This window comes from Ahaetulla prasina, chromosome 10 (genome assembly GCF_028640845.1).
Source record: "Ahaetulla prasina isolate Xishuangbanna chromosome 10, ASM2864084v1, whole genome shotgun sequence".
NCBI lineage: Eukaryota > Metazoa > Chordata > Lepidosauria > Squamata > Colubridae > Ahaetulla > Ahaetulla prasina.
Genome location: NC_080548.1, coordinates 11,462,673 through 11,484,813, shown reverse-complemented (window position 1 = coordinate 11,484,813; position 22,141 = coordinate 11,462,673). Strand labels below are relative to the sequence as shown.

Genomic DNA, 22,141 nt, shown 5'->3' with positions numbered 1-22,141 from the left:
GACTGGAAAGAAGGAGGAAGAAACAGAAAGTTTGTGAATCTCAATAAGTTTCTTTTGGGGAGGTGTGTTATTTCTTGTTGTGTTAGATCAGAGGTCTTCAAACTTGGCAGCTTTAAGACTTGTGGACTTCAACTCCCAGAATTCTCCAGCAGCTATCCACAAGTCTTAAAGCTGCCAAGTTTGAAGACTTTTGAGTTAGATTGATGTCCTGCCTTTTCTCCAGAAGTTCATAGCAGCTTAGATGGAGCTGAATCTCCCTTCATATTCTCCCCACACCCTGTAAAACAGGGCGAGTTGAGACCATTGGGCATGGGCTTGACCATGTCTTTCTTCATCCAACCTTTTAACCGCTACCCCAAATTGAGTTGGGCCGTTGCTTTTCTAAAGCTGCCTGGAGTTCCTAAAAATCCAGAGATAAAAGGTCCCAGTTGCTACTCACCAGGAATGTCTCACATGTGAGTGGCTGGGGGTGAAAGAATGTGACCTCCCCCCTGTGGTCATGCCAACTTGGAGGCTTCCTACTCCAAGAAAACCTCAGCCTAATGCCAGATTTACTCTGGGATGTCTGCTATTTCCAGAAAACTCAACCAGTAGGGATCATGGAATATTGCTTCATCTGTGCTGAGTTCTCTGGAGACAAACAACACCCCCGCCTCTTCCTCTCTAGGTTCCCCCAAATATTTTTGTATTTGTAAATTCCAAGGCCAACATACCCGTATGAAACATACTGTATAAAAATGCACAGAGGATCATGGAATGCAATGGCATTCAGTTTTCCTGACAATTAGAGCAATTAATCAGTGGAATGGGTTGCCTTTAGAAGTTCTGGATGCTCCATCACTGGAGATTTTTAAGAGTTTGGAGAGCTATTTCTATTCTATTCTATCCTATCCTATCCTATCCTATCCTATCCTATCCTATCCTATCCTATCCTATCCTATCCTATCCTATCCTATCCTATTCTATTCTATTCTATTTGTCCAGCATGGTGTAAGGTCCTCCCCTCCCCTCCCCTCCCCTCCCCTCCTATCCTATCCTCATATTTGGCATTTGAGTGATGTGAGTCAGCAGTGCATATCAATAAGCTATGGGTGGCGCCAAGGGAAAATCAAAACTAGATTTCATTTACATGCAGTTCAAGGCAGCGGTAGGTACTATTGTTACTTTTCATTGTTGTATTGAGTGGGCGGCGTTGTGGATCCCCTGAGATTTGAGAGGCCATCACTCTGCTAAACAAATAATTCCATCAACACTGTCAAACTATTTACTGAATCTGCACTACTATTAATCTTCTCATAGTTCCCATCACCAATCTCTTTCCACTTATGACTGTATGACTATAACTTGTTGCTGGCAATCCTTATGATTTATATTGATATATTGACCATCAATTGTGTTGTAAATGTTGTACCGTGATGAACGTATCTTTTCTTTTATGTACACTGAGAGCATAAGCACCAAGACAAATTCCTTGTGTGTCCAATCACACTTGGCCAATAAAAATTCTATTCTATTCTATTCTATTCTATTCTATTCTATTCTATTCTATTCTATTCTATTCTATTCTATTTGATTCCAGGAAAGTCCTTTGGCACATGAATATAGTTGCCAGCTGCTGTTTTTCTGGTGAGGGTGAGGCAGCTGCAATACTGGAGAAAGATGCAGCTGCTTTAAAGAGTTGCTGACGGTGTTGCTTTCATACTTCTAAAGCATCTTTTGGGATCCCTGTCCGAGGCACTGCACAGAATTTAGCAATCTCCCCCTTTTCTCACTTTAAAAAGTAATATTTGCTATCAGCTTTCAGAATGTTGTGGCCATTCCTAAGGAGGGAATCACAGGCTGAGCTTTTCCGTTTGGAAAAATGTGGAGGGAACAAGAAACACTCTTGTCTCATTCAGCATCTTTTAAAAAGCGAGGCTGATGTTTAAGTCTCCATGTGAGGTTTATAGTATGCTGTTACTATAGTGGGCATATTTTCTGTTACTTTTACACAAACACTAATGCTATAGTTGTTGTGCAGATAGGAACATGTGTGGTTGTGGGACAGAGTTTGTAAGTAGCATTGCATAAAATAAGAGTGAACATTAAAGATACAATTAAATAAAAATTAAATCCTTGCTTTTAAAAAAAGACAAAAATCTTGGTTTGTGAGAAATGGCAGCTGCCCAGTTTGAGTTGCCGCCGTGCAAACCTCAGTAGTTTAAATTGCCACATTAATCAACCACAGCGCAGGCTGATTGATTGGTTAGCGCCCCTTATAATAGGGTACATCAGGAGCCAGCTTTGGGGTCTTTGTTTTGCTGTGAACAAAACCCAAAACACTAAAGAAGGACTTTCAATTGAACAAAAACCGGGGAGGAGAGGGATGTTGTTAAATTCATTCTCATGCATAGAATTTAACTATATTTTTCAAAAATGATTTTATGCCTTTATATGACTGTCCAGCTGCAGCTATGTGACTCTGGGCACTGACAAAAGCAAAACAACAAAGAAAGCAAAGCAAAACAAAACAACAAACATAAAAACAAAAAGGAAGTTACAATGAATACCTATTTGTTTGTTTGTTTCAAACACTTTAAACCAGTGTTTCTCAATCTTGGCAGCTTTAAGATATGTGGATTTCAACTCCCAGAGTTCCTCATCCAGCTCTTCTCCATGAAGGCACATGGTCCCCTGCCTATTTATAAATGCTTCAATCCCACAGTTGCAGCCACTGTCTTCAATTTTTGAACTCACCTTTCCTTCACCTGGATCTCTCTATCCTGCATTTTGGCTCTCTTATCTGTCCTACAAATATTAGAGGGGGCATGCATAAGTGCACTAATGTGCCTATCGTCCCTGTCATTGTATTTTTATTCTCTTGTCCTTGTTCTTGGTTTTTTGTTGTTGTTTTTTTTGAGCAAATTTCAATAATAAATAAATAAATAAATGTTTTGTTTTTGTCTGTCGGCTTTGTGGGGTAAACCAGTTAGAAATCACAACCAGATGAGCTAATTCAACTGTATTGACAGACTCTTGCAAACATGAAAGTACAATTCTCCCACTGTGTACAGCTTGAGAAACTAGGGAGGGTGTCTTCTGAACCTTTTACCCTTAGCTAGCTGTGGGCAATTTTGTCTCTTAACTGAGTCTTGTTATCCACCAGCATTGACCATATTTACTGGGGCTGATGGGAGATGAAGTCCCAAACAGCTGGAATTCCCAAACTGCCGATCCCTGATTTATATTAGCATCTCTGCAAAAGGATACTTTAAAGCAGGGATCTCCAACCTTGGTCCCTTTAAGACTTGTGGACTTGTGGACTTCAACTCCCAGAATCCCTCAGCCAGCAAAGCCAGACTCTGGGAGCTGAAGTCCACAAGTCTTAAAGGGACCAAAGTTGGAGACCCCTGCTATAAGTCTCTGTTTTATGGAATGGGGTCAGGATTAGACCTTCATGTTCCTGCAAAGTGAAAGTGGTTTCCTCAACCTAGTTTCCTCCAGTTGCACTAGGCTCCACTTTTAAAAGGCATGTTGACTGTGAGAGATGGGAGTTGAAGCTGATGAGGCTTAGTTGGGTCTGCTAAGTTATAAAATAATTATAATTCTTTCCAATCATTTCTTTCTTCATTGCTGCAAGGGAACAAGCTGGGTTTATGGGGATGAAAAGGTGCTTTTTCAAAAGGCAACTGGACTTTGTTTTTTCCTTGAAGACTCTGGCTGAACTGAAAAAGCTTCTTGGATGAGAAGCGAAACACCTTCAAGGTTGCCTTTTGAAACAGCACCTTTGGGACAGGTAATCCTCAACTTACAACACTTCATTGAGTGACTGTTTGAAGTTACAATGGCACTGAAAAAAGCGACATGTCTATTTTTCAGACTTACGACCATGGCAGCAACCCTGTGATCATGTGATCAAAATTCAGATGCTTGGCAACTGGCATGTATTTATGTCGGTTGCGGTGTCCCAGGGACCTTTTGTGATCTTCTGACAAACAAAGTCAATGGGGAAGCCAGTGTCGTGTCCCACTCCTCCGCTGACAGCTGGGTCAGGGAAATCCGAATCAGGCTTGCCTCTGCAGCTCTGCCCAAAGTCCTAGCAAAGTCCTCAGAGCAGGCAGGAGACCAGTAAGTGACTTCAGCAAGATAAGTTCGACTTTGCCTGACTCAGAGACTGCCAGAAAGCAGATCCTTTATATAGGCCATGGGGTGTGGCTCCATGACTCAGCACTCATTAAGGCCTGCCCCTCCCTTCCCTCTGTTGCCTCGCCTATCCAATCTTCTGATGCGAGGGTCACTCCAATCAGCTGTTGGGAATAAACCCTCCTCAGGCTCACCTGCTGTGGAGGAGGGGGAGGGGTCTAGCTGCTCCGTTTGCCTGGGCATGGAGTCAGGGCTGGGGCAGGGAGGTGCTCCTTCTTCTGCAGTTTGTCTGGGCATGGAGCCAGGACTGGGGCCGGGAGGCATACATTCCTCAGTGTTCGGGAGCAGATAAGAAGGCCCCGGCTGCTCTGAGGGCGGGCAAGACACAACAGCCAGGTTCATTTAACAACCATAAACTGCAGTGATTCACTTAACAGCTGTGGCAAGAAAGGTGGTAAATTGGGCCAAAACTCCTTTAACTGTCTCACTTAGCAATGGAAATTTTGGGTTCAATGGCGGTTGCAAGGCGAGGACTAGCTGTAGAGCTTTCCAAAGTTCTTTTGGTCCACCAGCAAGGCAGCTCCCACGCAAGACCACTTCGCAGTGAAGTCATTTATGCATCAGAAGGCAGAATCCAGCTTAAAATTAGGCTTGAGATAGCTCCTTTTATTTTAAAAAAGTACCATTTCCTCACACATGCATTTAAGATGTGTATCAAAGTCTCAGCTATGAAAACCACAGAGAAAAATATATATATGCATCGAAGGCAGAGCTCCAGCACAGGCCGCCCTTGCGGTCTCCGACAGCGTCTCAGACATTTTTAGGCACTTCCGGATGGAGCCTTCGAAAGGAATGAGGACTAGCAAATGCTTAAGAGGAGGCAGATCCAGACTTCAATTTCAATAGCGCAGAAGAAGGAAAAACTGGCATGGGAGTTGATTATACTGTGGATTAAATCCAGTAGTTTGAAAAATGGTTTTAGGATGAGCAATTCTCTCTGAAACTTGCCCATTTTTGTCTAGCATTTGCAATTTTCTTCCTTCCTTCCTTCCTTCCTTCCTTCCTTCCTTCCTTCCTTCCTTCCTTCCATCCATCTTCTCTCTCTCTTTTTCTTTCCTTTTCTTTCTCTCTTTTTCCCTCTATCCCTCCCATCCAATATCTTCCTTCCTTTCTTCCTTCCTTCCATCAATCCATCCCACATTTATACCGAGCCTTCACATTCCTCACAATGGCCAGGTTTACGTGATTTATTTATTTTATATTTTTTTTTATCCTGCTTCCGTTATTTTTATAAATAACTTGAAGCAGCAAGCATACCTAGCTCTCCTTCCTCCTCCAGTTTTCCCCATAACCACCCCTGTGAGGTAGGTTGGATTGAGAGAGAGAGAGAGGGATTGGCCCAAGTCACCCAGCTGGCTTTCTTTGTAAATCAGAACTAGAATTGACAGTCTCCTGTTTCTAGCCTGGTGCCTTCATCACTAGACAGTTTGGCTCTTTTTCTGGTTGAGTTGAGTTGCCCAGGTTGAGAAACACTGAGTTAGTTGGTTCATTGGTTTGGGAATGTTGGTATTTTTGGTTGTGTGTCTTAAAATATTTTTAAAAATTATGTATGCTATTTTAAAAAAAATTCTAGGAGACATTATTTCTTTAAAAAAGGAATTCTTAAAAGAAAATATCCTATCCAGCTCTTAAAAAGAAAGCAGTAAACCCAAAAACTCACAGCCATATAAATCAGTGGTGAAATTAAAATTTTTTTACTACTGGTTCTGTGGGCGTGTTTGGTGGGTGTGGTATGCCATGGCTTGGTGGGCATGGCAGGGGAAGGATATTGCAAAATCTCCCTCCCCTCCCCACTCTGGGACCAGCCAGAGGTGGTATTTTCCGGTTTTCCAAATTACTCAAAATTTCTGCTACCAGTTCTCCAGAACCTCTACCAACAAATGTTCAGTCTTACATATTGGAAAAAAGAACCTAAACACTAAGTACAAGCTTGATGGACATTACCTTATAGATGACCCCCACCCTGTTAAAGACCTTGGAGTTTTCATATCAAATGATCTAAGTGCCAAAGCCCACTGCAACTACATCGCAAAAAAAGCTTTAAGAGTTGTAAACCTAATCTTGAGTAGCTTCTTCTCCAGAAACACTACACTACTAACCAGAGCATATAAAACATTTGCTAGACCAATTCTTGAATACAGCTCGACTGTATGGAACCCATACCACATTTCTGACATCAATACAATTGAACGTGTCCAGAAATAGTTCTTCACTCCTCTGAATACAACAAAATACCTTATGCCACCAGACTTGAAATCCTGGGTTTCCGCTCCAATGTTGATTGCAGAAAATACGACTTCAGTAACGAGTTGTTAATGCTTGGAATGCACTACCTGACTCTGTGGTCTCTTCTCAGAATCCCCAAAGCTTCAACCAAAAACTGTCTACTATTGACCTCACCCCATTCCTAAGAGGTCTGTAAGGGGCATGCATAAGAGCACAAGCGTGCCTACTGTTCCTGTCCTATTGTTTCCTTTCATTATATCCAATTAATATAGTTATTACATACTCATACTTATATATATGCTTATATATTGTATAGTTATTTCATGCTTACGCTTACATATGCTGTGTGACAAAATAAATAAATAAAATAAAATAAAAACCTGCTGGATTTCATCCCTGATATAAATGTGTCAAATGCCAGGCACACTTGGCTGTTGTGAATTGCTTCTTAGAGCAAACTGACAGGGTGCCTGAGGAAGTTGCCACCTGGAGGACAGCCCTACTTAAAGGGCAGTGTTTCTCAACTTTAAGTAGTGTGGATGTCAGCTCCCAGAATGCCCCAGTGAGCATCCTGGATAGGGAATTCTGGGAATTGAAGTCCACACACTTGAAAGATGCCATGTTTGAGAAATACTGTTAAAGACAGTTGCTTCCCAGGTTTGTGGCTTTTCTCTCTCTGGATGGATGAGAATTGGAGTACCGATCCATGATGCCAGTCTGCAGGACTCAGGTGACTTTCCTAACCGGATGTGGGTGGCAGAGTGACAGCCCTGTTTCAGGTTAAAAACAAAAACCAGAAAGTTCCTATACAGAAATTTGAAAATGGGGCATTCAAGGTTATTTCTCTTTGGAAATAAGTGTTCTATCATTAAGTGTTAAATTGTACCCTATGACCATCATTTGTGTTGTAAATGTTGTACCTTGATGAAGGTATCTTTTCTTTTATGTACACTGAGAGCTTATGCACCAAAGACAAATTCCTTGTGTGTCCAATCACACTTGGCCAATAAAAGTCTATTCTATTCTATTCTATTCTATTCTATTCTATTCTATTCTATTCTATTCTATTCTATTCTATTCTATTCTATTCTATTCTATTCTATTCTCTTTGGAATGGATGAAAGGATCTGAAGAAATTTTTAGAGATTTTACTTAATACCAGAAGTGGTTGTGCATGCTGGTTCTGTTTTTTCTTTTTAATCTATTGTTTTTAATCTATTGTTTTTAATCTATTGTGGTGGGAAAGTGGAAAACGACACTATTTGGACAGATAATTTCAAGTTCAGCAAATAATTTCAATAGTTTACAAGGTTTTCCCTCGGAGAAGGGATCTGGGTCAACTTCAGATGAGAAGGAAAGGGAGCCAAAGTGGACGAGAAAGCAAAACGGAACAATCATTTCGATCAAAATAGGACTGGTGTTTTGTTTTTTTTTAAAGGAAATTTCCTTGTCGGCAATCTTTCCCAATATCTATTCCGCTCTCCCATCATCCGCAACCGGCATGCAATGACGATGAAGGCGAAGTCCAAACCCTGGGCGGCTTATGGGACTCGGAATCCAACCCCTCCAAGATGGAAAAATACCTGAAATACCTGCGCTTTTTCTCCCAGATAAGATTGATCTAGATCAGGGGTCTCCAACCTTGGTCCCTTTAAGATTTGTGGACTTCAACTCCCAGAGTCCCTCAGCCAGCAAAGCTGGCTGAGGAACTCTGGGAGTTGAAGTCCACAAGACTTAAAGGGCTCAAGGTTGGAGACCCCTGATCTAGATCTCGGCTGGAAGAGGTCCCGTGGATTTCAGGGTGCTTCCCACCCACCCACCCCGAGGAAATGTGGTCTGAGGAAGCTACTCTCGGCCTGCTGTTGCTTTTGTTTTGGGCACGGAAGCGGCGAAAAGTGAATTCCGCAAAAACGCGCGTGGGGAGCAAAAGGCGCCCTGGCGCCGCTGTATCTTGCGGCTTTTCCAGCCCCCACACCCGGTTTCGGAGGGGGGAAATCACCTACCCCAAAAGCAAATCCCACCCCAATCTGGGAGAGTTTAATTCGTACCCCTTTCCCCCCCCCCAGTTCCTTTGTCCCGATGGCTTCTTCTTGGGAAGAGGGAAGAGGGACGAGAAGGGCGATTGGTTGAGAAGCGAGGCGGCTCAGCGGGGTCCCAGCTCGGTTCGAACTCTTTTGAGTTCGCTCCGCAATTCAGGCGGGTCTGAATTTAGCGGTCACTTTTGCTTCGGTTAAATCGGGGTTGGATAGGGTGGATTGGGTAATGTTGCGAACTCAGCTTTCTTGGTTAGTATTTGGTTTTTGAGGATTGTCCTAATAACCACAGAGCATTTCTTTTCTTTTCTATTCTATTCTATTCTATTCTATTCTATTCTATTCTATTCTATTCTATTCTATTCTATTCTATTCTATTCTAATAGCATTACTATTACTATTAGTCTTCTCACTGTTCCCATCACCCATCTCCTCCCACTTATGACTGCATGAGTGTAACTTTGTTGCTTTTATTTATTTATTTGTCACAACAGTATATATAAGCATAAGCATGAAATAGCTATACGATATATAAGCATAAATATAATCATAAGTATGTGATAACTATATGAAATTGGATATAATCAAAGGGAACATTAGGACAGGAACGGTAGGCACGTAGGCACGTTGGTGTCTTAAGCACACCCCTTACAGACCTCTTAGGAATGGGGTGAGGTCAATAGTAGATAGTCTTTGGTTAAAGCTTTGGGGATTTTGGGAAGATACCAGAGAGTCAGGTAGTGTATTCCAAGCATTAACAACTCTGTTACTGAAGTCATATTTTCTACAATCAAGATTGGAGCGGTTCACATTAAGCTTAAATCTATTGTGTGCTCGTGTATTGTTGCGATTGAAGCTGAAGTAGTCTTCAACAGGAAGGACGTTGTAACAGATGATTCTATGAGTTAAACTCAGGTCATGTCGAAGGTGCCGGAGTTTGTATCCTTATGATTTATATTGATATTGATATTGTTTCCTGATTGCTTATTTGTGCCATATGACTATCATTAAGTGTTGTATCTTATGATTCTTGATGAACGTATCTTTTCCTTTATATACACTGAGAGCATATGCACCAAGACAAATTCCTTGTGCGTCCAATCACACTTGGCCAATAAATCTGTTCTATTCTATTCTATTCTATTCTATTCTATTCTATTCTATTCTATTCTATTCTATTCTATTCTATTCTAAAATGGAGTCAAAGGTTTGTTTGAAATCAAGAAAGGCTACGAAGAGTGATTTTTTTTTTTTGTATGCATATTTTTCTACTAAATGATTCAAGGATAATCTGTGATCTACTGATGATCTTCCTTCTCCGAAACCTGGCTGTTGGTCTTGGATCAGACCCTCCAATTCAATCTGGTCTTGTAATTTAAGATTTAAATTTTTAGTATATATAGCTTGCTGACAACACTCGGGAGACTAATAGGCCTATAATTTACCTGGCTCATTCCTGTTAGCCTTTTTGTAAATTGGGACTATTATTTTCCCCAATCCCCTGGAAGATGACCAGTCTGGTCTGTAACTGTCAACAGGGATACGTCTGTGGAGATTCTCAGTCACCCAAGCCACAGCTGTCTCAAAGGTCTTCTTTCAAAAGGCAACTTCTATTTTTTTTTATTTGAGGAAGAAGAACAAAACGTTTTGTTTCTCATCCAAGAAACTTCATCAGTTGTGATGGCATAAGGTAGGAGATCAAACCCCCTCTGTACAAGATTCAGTGGTCCATCTGCATTTGAAAGACAAAGGTCACTCTTGAAGGCAGCAAAATTTGCATTTTGGATAGAGAGCTGGAAGTGAGTGGGGGATGAGCAAAACTGTGCATGCCTGGGATCTAGGTTGCACACTCCTCCTCTCATCTGCCCAGTCTATAGAAAAAAATGACTTTAAGGGGGAGGACTGCTGCTCTATGGCAGGGGTCTCCAACCTTGGCAACTTTAAGCCTGGTGGACTTCAACTCCCAGAACTCACCAACCAGCTTTGCTCCCCAGCTTTGCTGGCTGGGGAATTCTGGCAGTTGAAGTCCTCCAGGCTTAAAGTTGCCAAGGTTGGAGACCCCTGCTCTCTGGCCTTGGGAACTTTAAGAGGCATGGATTTCAACTCCCAGAATCCCCCAGCCTGCACGCTTTGAAGTTGAAGTCCCTGCCTCTCAAAGTTCCTAAGTGTTGGGAAACACTGCTCTACGGCAAAGCCTCCTCTGGCTCTTCCTGATTCGCTCCAGATGTGATGGGACACACTTCACCCACTCGGGAAGAACGTGGACTGTCTTCAAGCTAGTTGAATTCCTCTCTGATGCCAAAATAAGTGAGATGAGGCAGCAGCCACAGCCATCTGATGTAAATTCTACCAATGTTAGTTTTGGGGTTGGGTGCCTGTTTCATAGGAGCTCCACCTCCTTCCTTGAATAAATATACATTCATTCTCCAGAAATAATCACTGGATATATAATGAGTTCCGTGCTATTTTCCTTCCTCTCTATGCAGAGCAACCTTTCAAAAACATTCAAACCACTAGGTTTTTCTTTTAAAAAAATGTTGATCTGTCCTCACCCTGAATTAAAATAAGGAACACATGTTCTCCCCAGAGACTGGGAAAATAAAACACAGTACTAATATGGGACAAGACGGAACATCTGGCCAGAAAGATTTGTTATATAATTGTTTTTCCTTGATTTTGAGCTGCTTTAGATGTTGGGGTGAAAAGATGGGGTGGAATTATTATTATTTTTAAATAAAACATTCCCGCCTTCCCAGAGAAGGAGAATTCTTGCAGGGGACAGTTTTCTATCTCACTAAAAGAAATACATTCTCAAGTGCTTTTAACCATCCCAGGCAGCCATCTCAGGTTTTGCATAAGGTGCCAGGTTGTTGGGAAGGAATGGGTGTATCTACCGAGGGTTGGGGCATCGACAATTCAGAAGGCAACTGTGAAGCGATTAACATATTTTTCAAACACGACACAAACAATATTTATCTCTCCCTGGGATGTTTTAAAAATAACTCCTACGTGGGCGGGACGAATTAAGCATGTGGCTGATCTGCTAGATTCAGAAACTTGCATTGAAAGCAGGAGCTGGATTCCCTGTGCACGGTCACTCACGCCCTCGTCACTTCCCACCTGGACTACTGCAACGGTCTCTACATGGGGCTCCCCTTGAAGAGCACTCGGAGGCTCCAACTGGTCCAGAATGCGGCTGTGCGGGTAATAGAGGGAGCAACTCGAGGCTCCCATGTAACATCCCTCCTGCGCAAGCTGCACTGGCTTCCGGTGGTCTTCCGGGTGCAATTCAAGGTGTTGTTTACCGCCTTTAAAGCAGTCCATGGCATAGGACTGGGTTATTTATGGGACCACCTGCTGCTACCGATTGCCTCCCATCGACCTGTGTGCTCCCATAGGGAGGGCCTCCTCAGGGTGCCGTCGGTCAGACAATGTCGACTGGCAACCCCAGGGGGAGGGCCTTCTCTGTGGGGGCTCCTGCCCTCTGGAACGAGCTGCCTCCAGGGATACATCAACTTCCTGACCTCCGGACCTTCTGACGCGAGTTGAAGACATTTTTATTTCATCGCGCAGGGCTGGCTTAATATAGTTTTAATTGGGGATTTTGTATTAAAAGTTTTAGTTTCTTAGCCAAATTGAATTATTTTTTAAAAAAATGTTTTTAACTTTTGTATTCTTTGTTTTACTTGGCTGTAAACCGCCCTGAGTCCTTCGGGAGAAGGGTGGTATATAAATTAAAATAATAAAATAAATAAATAAAGGTGATGAAGTCTCCCCACCCAGGGATGGCTGCAGAAGGTGGTCAAGGAATAACAAGTTGCCCTCCACCATCACATGATCAAAGTGGTGGAATTCAATTTTTTTTACTACCAGTTCTGTGGGCATGGCTTGGTGGGAGTGGCTTGGTGGGAGTGGCAGGGATGCTACAAAATCTCCATTCCCACCCCACTCCTGGGGGAAGGACAGGGGTGAAATCCAGCAGGTTCTGACAGGTTCTAAAGAACCGGTAGCGGAAATTTTGAGCAGTTCAGAAAACTGGCAAATACCACCTCTGGCTGGCCCCAGAGTGAGGTGAGACTGGAGATTTTGCAATATCCTTCCCCCAGGAGTGGGGAGGGAATGGAGATTTTGCAGTATCCTTCCCTTGCCATGCCCATTAAGCCACACCCACCAAGCCACGCCCATCAAACTACACCCACAGAACCGGTAGTAAAAAAAATTGGATTTCACCACTGGGGAAAGATACTGCAAAATCCCCATTCCCTCCCCACTCCTGGGGGAAGGATACTGCAAAATCTCCATTCCCACCCCACTCTGGGGCCAGCCAGAGGTGGCATTTGCTGGTTCTCCAAACTACTCAAAATTTCCACTACCGGTTCTCCCGAACCTGTCAGAACCTGCTGAATTTCACCCCTGCCCCAGCCCCTTTTTGACATGTATATTTGGTGTAGTGGTGAAGGCATCAGGCTGGAAGCTGGAAGGCAGAGAGTTCTAGTTCTGCCTTGAAGTCGGCTGGATGGCCTTGGGCCAGTTGCTTTTTCTCAGCCTTAGGGAAGCAGGCAATGGCAAACCGCTTCTGAAAAACCTTGCCAAGGAATCTGCAAGAGCTTGTCCAGGGATCCAAGAATCAGACACTACAGATTATCCTCAATTTATGACCCCAGTTGAGCCCAGAATTTATGTTGCTAAATGAGAAATTTGGTAAGTGAGTTTTGCCCCATTTTATGACTTTTCTTGCCATATTTGTTAAGTGAATCGCTGCAGTTGTTAAATCAATAGCAACACGGTTGTTAAGTGAATCTGGCTTCCCCATTGATTTTGCTTGTCAGAGGGTCACAAAAGGGGATCATGTGATCCCGGGACACTGCGCAACCGTCATAAATATGAGTCAGCTGCCAAGCATCTGAACGTACAATCATGTGACCACGGGGATGCTGCAATGGTCAGAAACGTGAAAAAAGGACATAAATCAATTTTTTTTTACTTTGAAAAAAGTTTTTTTTAACTTTTTTTACTAAATGGATTGTTGTAACTTTGAATAATCACTAAATGAACTGTTTTAAGTCGAGGACTACCTGTACTGAATGGAAGGAAAAAATATGGATTTGTGGCATCGTTGACGTTCTCTAAGTCTGACTGTTTTCTTCCAGACATTTCAGTACCCAACTAGATTACATCATCAGTACTACGTGTGAGTGGGAGTTACCCTCTGAAGGGTGATGGTGTCAGCTAGTCCGGGTAATGAACTATTTGCAAGAAAACAACCAAAGTCAGAGAGCACCAAGGACCTCTGAGCTACAAATATTCTCTTTTATTGGCTTTCCCTGTCAATGTTGCTGGGAATATTCTTGGTGGTTCCCTGATTAAGCTGTTGTTTATTTGTCTCAGTTGGTGGTTCCTGGATTGGGGCATTGTTTGCTGCTTGATGGTTGGTTTGGTATATGGATCTTGTAGTCATGGATATCAAATTGGCTTTTTTTGACTCTCCATGTAGATGCCCTGTCCTATTTAGGCAACAACAGAGAAGGGTGATTAGTTTCTTCCTAGATGTTTTTTGAGTTCCTAATCTAATTTATAGATCTGGGATTCCCCATCTGAAATCCCCAGGTAAGGTCAGTAAACCACATACATCGAGTGACTCAGGTGGGCAGGTAGAGGTCAGGACAGTTTGCCATATTTTGGTAAGATTCCAGCACACAATTAAGGTCTGGATTTTATCCACTGGGTGATGAGCACCTTGAGGGAAATTATTGTAAAATAAAATGTCAAAAACAGGGATCTTGTCAGAGGAAATTAAACACGGTCAAGATGGTCGCTACAACCGTCTCACTTTGTTTTTATGTATGTTGCTTCAGGCACACTTTTATCAGCACAATATTGCAAAGAAAGAGAAGAAGCTGTTTTTTCAAGTCCAACTGTGACTTGTTCTTAATCCGAAATGGGACAACTTGCCTCTGCCAACTTGGCACGGCCAGTTCTCTGTGGCCAACTTGCCACGGGACAATTCAACAATTCCATTTAATAATTTTAAAAATTATTTTAATTTTTGTCATTCACATTTCATTTTCTCACCCCTTTGGCATTCTTTCTTTAATGATTTTATTTCACTATTTCTTTGATATTAGTGTAGCTCTTGTTGTCCCATGGCGAGTCGGCCATAGCAAGTTGTCCGGTAGTGAGTTGCCTGTCCTTTAATGAGCCACTGGCTGGAGAGGATAGGAGTGACAACCGAGAAGAGGTAAAAGAGAAGAGGTTGTAGAAAAAGTCTGTTGCTGCTACATTACAATGGCAAATGCAATTTGTGGCCAGCCGGGCTAAGAACGATTTACTTCCCCAAAATTCAGTTTTGAATTTTGTTTGTTTTTTTTGTTACAAAATTAGGAAAATGGAGAAAATTTGCCCTTTGCAAATACTTATACCTAATTTCTAAGAGTGCATAAGGCTCTCTTGGTGCTTTATTTTCTGTTGGGGATTATGTGATTATAAAAACAATTTTAAATAATGATGATGATGATGATAATAATAATAATAATAATAATAATAATAATAATAATAATAATAACAACAACAACAACAACAACAACAACAATAATAATAATAATACAACTACTGTGGGATTTCTGAATACAGACTGATAAAGTTTTGGAACACAATACCCCGGATATCATGATCGTGGAAAAGAAAGAAGTGTGGATAGTTAACATTGCTATACCTGGTGACAGCAGAATCGATGAGAAACAACTTGAAAAAGTCATCAGATATCAAGATGTGAGAATCAAATTGCAGAGACTCTGGCATAAACCAGTGCGGGTGGTTCCAGTGGTACTCAGCACACTGGGAGCTGTGCCTAAAGACCTAGGCAAACACTTAAAAGCAATTGGCGCTGACAAGATCACCATTGGTCAGTTGCAGGAGGCCACCTTACTGGGATCTCCTCGCATAATTCGCCAATACATCACGCTTGGGAAGTGTTCGACTAGTGATCTGTGATACGAAATCCAGCATAATTATCTCGTTTGCTGTGTATACTGTCATTTTGTGTAAATAAAATAATAATCATAATCATAATAGAAGTAGGATATAAAGAAGTAAAAGTACTCTGGGACTTTAGAATTCAGACAGGTACCTGCCACATACTGTAACACCCCAGACTTGACAATTGTCAATAAGAAAGAGAAAAAAATCTGGACAGTGGACATGGCAGTAACTGAAATGAAAAGAAGAGAAAAAACTGGGGGGTGGGGGTGGGGGAAATCCCAAAATACAGTGACAATGAATATAAGTGGAAAGACTGTGACATAATAAAGGAAAGATACTAGTGGCTAAGACGCTGAGCTTGTCGATCGAAAGGTTGGCAGTTCAGCAGTTTGAATCCCTAGTGCAGTGTAATGGGGTGAGCTCCCATTAGTTGTCCCAGCGTCTGCCAACCTAGCAGTTTGAAAGCACATAAAAAATGCAAGTAAAAAAATAGGGACCACCTTTGGTGGGAAGATAACACTGTGCGCCTTTGGCATTGAGTCATGCCAGCCACATGACCATGGAGACGTCTTCAGACAGTGCTGGCTCTTTGGCTTTGAAACGGAGATGAATACCGCCTCCTAGAGTCGGGAACGACTAGCACATGTGCAAGGGAAACCTTTACCTTTACCTTTAGTATCAATAGTAATAGGCACCTTGGGTACCTCGCAAAACATCTGGAGCAATGCCAAATCCTGTCTAAACATCCGGCTGATTGTGCAATCAGTCACAATATTAAGAATAGTAATTTATCAGGAGATACAATGGGAAGGGAAATTCACAATCTGAGACCCCAGAAATTTTCGAGTGCATCAAATTATAAATGTTACTAAGGCAAAATTGGGGGAATTATATTTTTGAGGACTTAGTTTATTTAGGTTGGATTCTATTTTTACTTCAGACAATTCTATCTTAGTCCTGGTATTATCTCATTTTATCTGGCTGTGTCTCTTCGTGGGAGACTGTTGAAAGATTCAGTGGATCTGTTGCTGCATGAAAAAAAGGCTACACACCTCAGCAGTCAGTTTTTATAAATGCTAAGAGGGCTGTATAATGCTTGCATAATTACGAAGGGAGGGTCATGTTAACCTCTCTGCTCAAACTGTGTTTGTATTTTTAAATGGTACATTCCAAACTTGTTACCTTTGATCACAAATAGTGTTGCCTAGATTAGGGGTCTCCAACCTTGGCAACTTTAAGCCTGGCGGACTGGGGAATTCTGGGAGTTGAAGCCCACCAGGCTTAAAGTTGCCAAGGTTGGAGACCCCTAATCTAGGCAACAATATTTGTGGGCCAGAAGATCCAGGATGATTTGAGTCCTGGAGGATTTTCGGCTGCTGCTCCAAAAGTATGAATTGAATTGAAATCAGAGGGGCATGTTAGGACAATCCCATTATTTGTAACAGGGATAAAATGCAATTCATTTTTACAGGTAGTCCTCAACTTACAACCAGGGGTGGGCTGCTGGAGGTTCGCAGGGGTTCGGAAGAACCTCTAGCTAAGATTTTGTGAAGTTCAGAGAACCCCCAAATCTCGCTCCTGGCTGGCCCCGCCCACCCCACCCCTCCCCTCTCAGGGTCTCCACACAGCCCGTTTTGGATGCAGGTAAGTGCAGGGTGCGCACGGAGGCTCAGGGAAGGCGAAAAACGGGCCTACTGGAAGTTCAGGAAGGCCGGAAACTGGCTCGTTTCTGGCCTCCAGAGGGCTTTTGGAGCCTGGGGAAGCAAAAAAACCACTGTGGTGCAGGAGGCTGACTAGGCCACACCCACCATGGCCACACCCACCCAGCAACTGGGCAGAGCACCCCTTGATAAAATTTTTGAAGCCCACCCCTGCTTACAACTATTCATTCAGCAACTATTCGAAGTTACAAGGATACAGGGGGGAAAAAAGGGCTTTGTTGCCGGTTCTTGTACTTATGACTGATACGGCATCCCCATGGTCATGTAATCATGTGGGTGCTTGACAATCGGCATATATTTATGATGGTTGCAGAATCCTGGGATCATGTGATCACCATTTGTGATCTTCTCAGCTGGCAAAGTCTATGAGCGAAGGTAGATTCGATTAACAACCACATGATTCATTTAACAAAGGCAGAAATTGGTTTATATGGCAATAACGGTTGCAAAACCTGTTGCGACTCATTTAACAATCACCTTGCTTATCAGTGGGAATTCTGGTCCCAACTGTGGTCATAAGTTGAGGACTACCTGTATTCATCCTCTTGGGATGGGAAATTGGTGTCGTTTGGATCAGGGGTCTCCAACCTTGGCAACTTTAAGACGTGTGGACTTCAACTCCCAGAATTCTGGGGGTTGAAGTCTACACGTCTTAAAGTTGCCAAAGTTGGAGACCCCTGCTTTGGCGTGCAACCCTTCCAGTAATATATTTGCAGCCTTCAGTACTGGAGAACTTGGCCTTTTTAAAACCAGCAGCCAAGAATATCTAAAACAGAGGCGTTCAACCTTGGCAACTTTAAGACCCTTCAACTCCAATTTCATGCTGGCTGGGGGGATTCTGGGAAGTTGAAGTCCACAGGTCTTAAAAGTTCCCACACTTGGGTACCTCCGGTTGAAAAGGTACAACCTGATCCAGATATTCTCCAGCTTGCTTTGCTCTCCTGCAAAGAAGGTGCCACGGAGTGTATTGACAGCGCAAAGATCTTTCTCTCCGTCTCGTGAGTTGCCTCTCTGCCCTGTTTGTGCCTCAGAGGCCTTTTAGTAATTTTAATTTTCCCGGCCACGTTGTAGTTCAGGTCTCCAAGTGTTCCACAGAGAGGCTGCTGCCCTCCCTTTTCAGACCCTCCTGAACACATCACCCCACATCATTTAAGTCCCCCTCTCTGTGTCCTGTGACACCCGGTGGAGATGGCAATAGACAGCTCTTCTTCCTGGCACGTGTTTAAACATCTCATCATCCTCATGGGGCTTCTCTTTTCTTCCCAGACCTGCAAACCCTCCCCCCCCCATTTCTTTCACACCTCTAGGCCAAATTCCTCCTCTCCTCCTTCCTAGGACAATGCCTGCTAGACGTTTTTAATCATTTCTGCAGCTTTTCTTTGAGAGCTTTCCAATTTGTCTTCAGGCTTGGCACAACCCTAACTGAATGTGCCACCTCTGAAAGGCAGGTCAGTTAGACACTCTCTCTGCCCTGAAGCTTGGCTTTTCCAACAGAGCAACACCAATCATTAATCACGGTGTGTTTCACATCCTTAAAAGAAGCCTGGAGCTGACGTCTGCCCATCTCATCATCCGTAGCACGATGGGATGCATAAGAGCACCAGCGTGCCTACCGTTCCAGTCCTAATGTTCCCCTTGATCGTATCCAACTCGTATAATTATTTCATGCTTATACTTACATATATGCTTATATGTCATATAGTTATTTCATGCTTATGCTTATATATACCGTTGTGACAAAATAAATAAAATAAAAATAAAAAAATCCCCTGGCAGGGCAACCCTTTGGTGTCTTTGTTTCCAACAGCGTTACTCAAGGCTCAGCCACTCTTCCTGAAACAACTAAAGCACAATGCTAGGAGTGAATTGATATGGGATGTTTTTATTGGTTTGGAGGAGTTACCAAATTCAGTAATAGTCATAATAGCAATAGCACTTAGACTTATATACCGCTTCACAGTGCTTTTACAGCCCTCTCTAAGCAGTTTAGAGTGTCAGCCTCTTGCCCCCAACAATCTGGCTCCTCATTTTACCCACCTCAGAAGGATGGAAGCAGTGGTGGGATTCAAATAATTTAACAACCAGTTCTCTGCCCTAATGATTTCTTCCAACAACCAGTTCACCAAACTGCTCAGAAAATTAACCATCGGTTCTCCCGAAGTGGTGCGAACTGGTTGAATCCCACCACTGGATGGAAGGCTGAGTCAATCTCGAGCCGGTGAGAATCAAACTGGCAAACTACTGGCAGCTGACAGTCAGCAGAAGTAGCCTGCAATACTGCATTCTAACCACTGCACCATGGCTCATAAGAGCAAGGGCTGGTTGCAAGTCACTTTTTTTCAGTGCCGTTTTTAACTCTGAACAGTCACTAAATGAATGGTTGTAAATTGAGAACTACCTGTAGGTGTTGTCTAGGGATTGAAAACAGGGTCAGCTAATTTTGTGTTGGTAGAGTTGACTTGAGAATGGTCAACCTGGCAGTGAGAAAAATCCAAAAGAGAAGCTGGAGCTCTAAGCATGGTGGTTTCCTTGTACATTTCTTTACCTAACTAGATAACATCATCAGTGCTAGTAAGAGTAGGGTTTGCTCTCGTTTTATGTTCTATCTAGTGGCTTACCCTGTAAGTGTTGGTGGGAGAGAATTTGGTGGTTCCTTGATTAGGCTGTCGTTTATGGTTAGCTTGTTTGGCAGTTCCTTGCCTGGAGTATTGTTTGCTTTAAATGAGGGCAAATATATGTGTCCTAGGATAATGTTGTGAGACCAAATCTGAGTTGGTCAAGACCAGAGATTTAGCCTTCCAAGCTTTTGGACTTGGGCTGGGGTCCATCCTCAGGGAACTTCTCTCTCTCTTGTTTGCTTCTTGATTGTAGGTCTAGTGTTAATCTCCGTTCATCTGGGTGTCGACTGCTAATAAGGAAGTGTTTTAGTCGTATTTATTCCCTTTCTGGCTTTTTGATTGTCTCTTTTGAATGGTATGTAGATGTTGTTTATCTCTATGTACCTGTTGATCACGGATGTGTCAGAGTGCTGGGCCTCCAAGAATTCTCTAGCATTTTGGGTGATGCTCTTTATACTGCATTGCTCTGGTCAAACAAGTTTGGCAGCTCTGAAGGACTTCGAAGTTCTGCTGGAGCCACCTCTCAGGGGCAGAAGTGGGGTGAGTATCCATCTATCTCTTTCCAGCTGCTCTGTTATGCTCTGGAAAACAAACCTCATCTTCACACAGCTTAAAGTTTCCCAGTTTCCCAGCTAGAAATAGCCAGGTGCATGGACTTCAATCCCCAGAATTCTCAACGGTGGCCATTCTGGTTGGGAAATTCTGGGAGATCCCAAGTCCCAACCTGTGTCTAGATTTTGAAACTAGTCAGGTGGCAATGTGAGAGTTTTCTTTGCGTTTCACGTGAGCCAAATGACATCTTACAGACAACTTGCCCAAGCGAAGGGAACGTCATCAAGAGTGATTTGTGACCGATGATCTTTGTGGAGATTCATGGATTATGATAATATCAACAATGGTGAATTAGAGTAGGAGAGAAACCACCACTGTAATGCTTATCCATATCAGAAATATAACTCACCACAAGTCACCAGGCACTTTGTAAAGTTCTTTTAGATCAAAGCAATGGCAAGAATGAAGCTGATAGGAAGCAGGATATGCTATATTCCCATACCACTTTGAATCTGATTCCACAATTGCCTAATGTCTTTATCTACAAACTAACCAAATGACCTGGATCCACCCAAGTCAGAAAAACTAACTATAGTAACTGTTAATTAACCTTAGTCATGGATCTCAGTCTCATCCAGCATATTACATGAACCCAGCCTTGTGGCCCTTTCTCTTTAGGGAACAAAATGGATTTATCGGTGGCCTTGCTTGAAGATTCTGGGTTGTTTATATTTAATCAGCTGCCTCTGTTATTATGCAAATGAAAGGTCTTTAAGCAGTGGTGGAATTCAAATTTTTTTCACTATCAGTTCTGTGGGTGTGGCTTGGTGGGCCTGGCAGGGGAAGGATACTGCAAAATCCCCATTCCCACCCCACTCCAGGGGAAGGATACTGCAAAATCCCCATTTCCTCCCGATCAGCTGGGACTTGGGAGGCAGAGAATAGATGGGGGGCGGGGCCAGTCAGAGGTGGTATTTGCCAGTTCTCCGAACTGCTCAAAATTTCCGCTACCAGTTCTCCAGAACCTGTCAGAACCTGCTGGATTTCACCCCTGCCTTTAAGGTCTCTGATTCTGAGAGGGGTTGAGAAGTGGGGGAACTTTAAACCAACATCTTTCGGTTGCCCTCATTTCCCAGCCTTTCAAGGTCAGCAACTGCATGAATGAAATACATGCTTTCTAACATCTAATTTTTGTGTGTGTAAAGAATACTGATCTTTACAGCATAAGGGGGAATCTGCACATCCCTTCCGGCAGTCAACCTCAGGAATCTGGACTTCAACTCCCAGAAGTTCACAGTCAGCATGGACTTCAACTCCCAGAATTCCTCAGGCATGCTTGCCAGGGAATTCTAGGAGCTGAAGTCCATATATTGCAAAGTAGCCAAGACTGAGAGACGCTGACTTAAGCAGTCAATGCAAGAGATTTTCACAGGAGACAGGCGAATGGCAGAGACAGGCGGTTTTTTTTGGTGACTCTTCAAAACTGGAATTACCTCAACTGCGTGGCCTCCAAATGTGCTGGGTTTGAGTTGGATCAGACTTAGGCATTTGGGAAAGGTAAATATCTCTAACCGAAAGATGAATTACTTGCTTTCAGTCATGTTCTTTGAGATTTGAATTCATTGCTTCGTGGTGGGTATGATGCCATATGTGTGTTTCTCTTTCTCCCTCCCTCCCTCCCTCCCTCCCTCCCTCCCTCCCGCTCTTTCCGAAAGATAGACAGATAGGCCTGACAGACAGAAAGAGACAGAGTCCACTCCTAGAAGTTTAAAAACGAGTGTTTAAGAAATATGCCAGTGGCTGCATCTTCAAAGAAAATTGGATCAGAGCA

The 22,141-nt window shown here is 42.9% G+C and overlaps 1 protein-coding gene across 1 annotated transcript in view; it reads left to right on the top strand.

Annotated features, from left to right (window-relative positions):
* The window catches only part of TFAP2E (transcription factor AP-2 epsilon), a 99,706-nt gene that overhangs the window by 7,079 nt on the left and 70,486 nt on the right, over nucleotides 1–22,141 (top strand). The window lies entirely within an intron of this gene.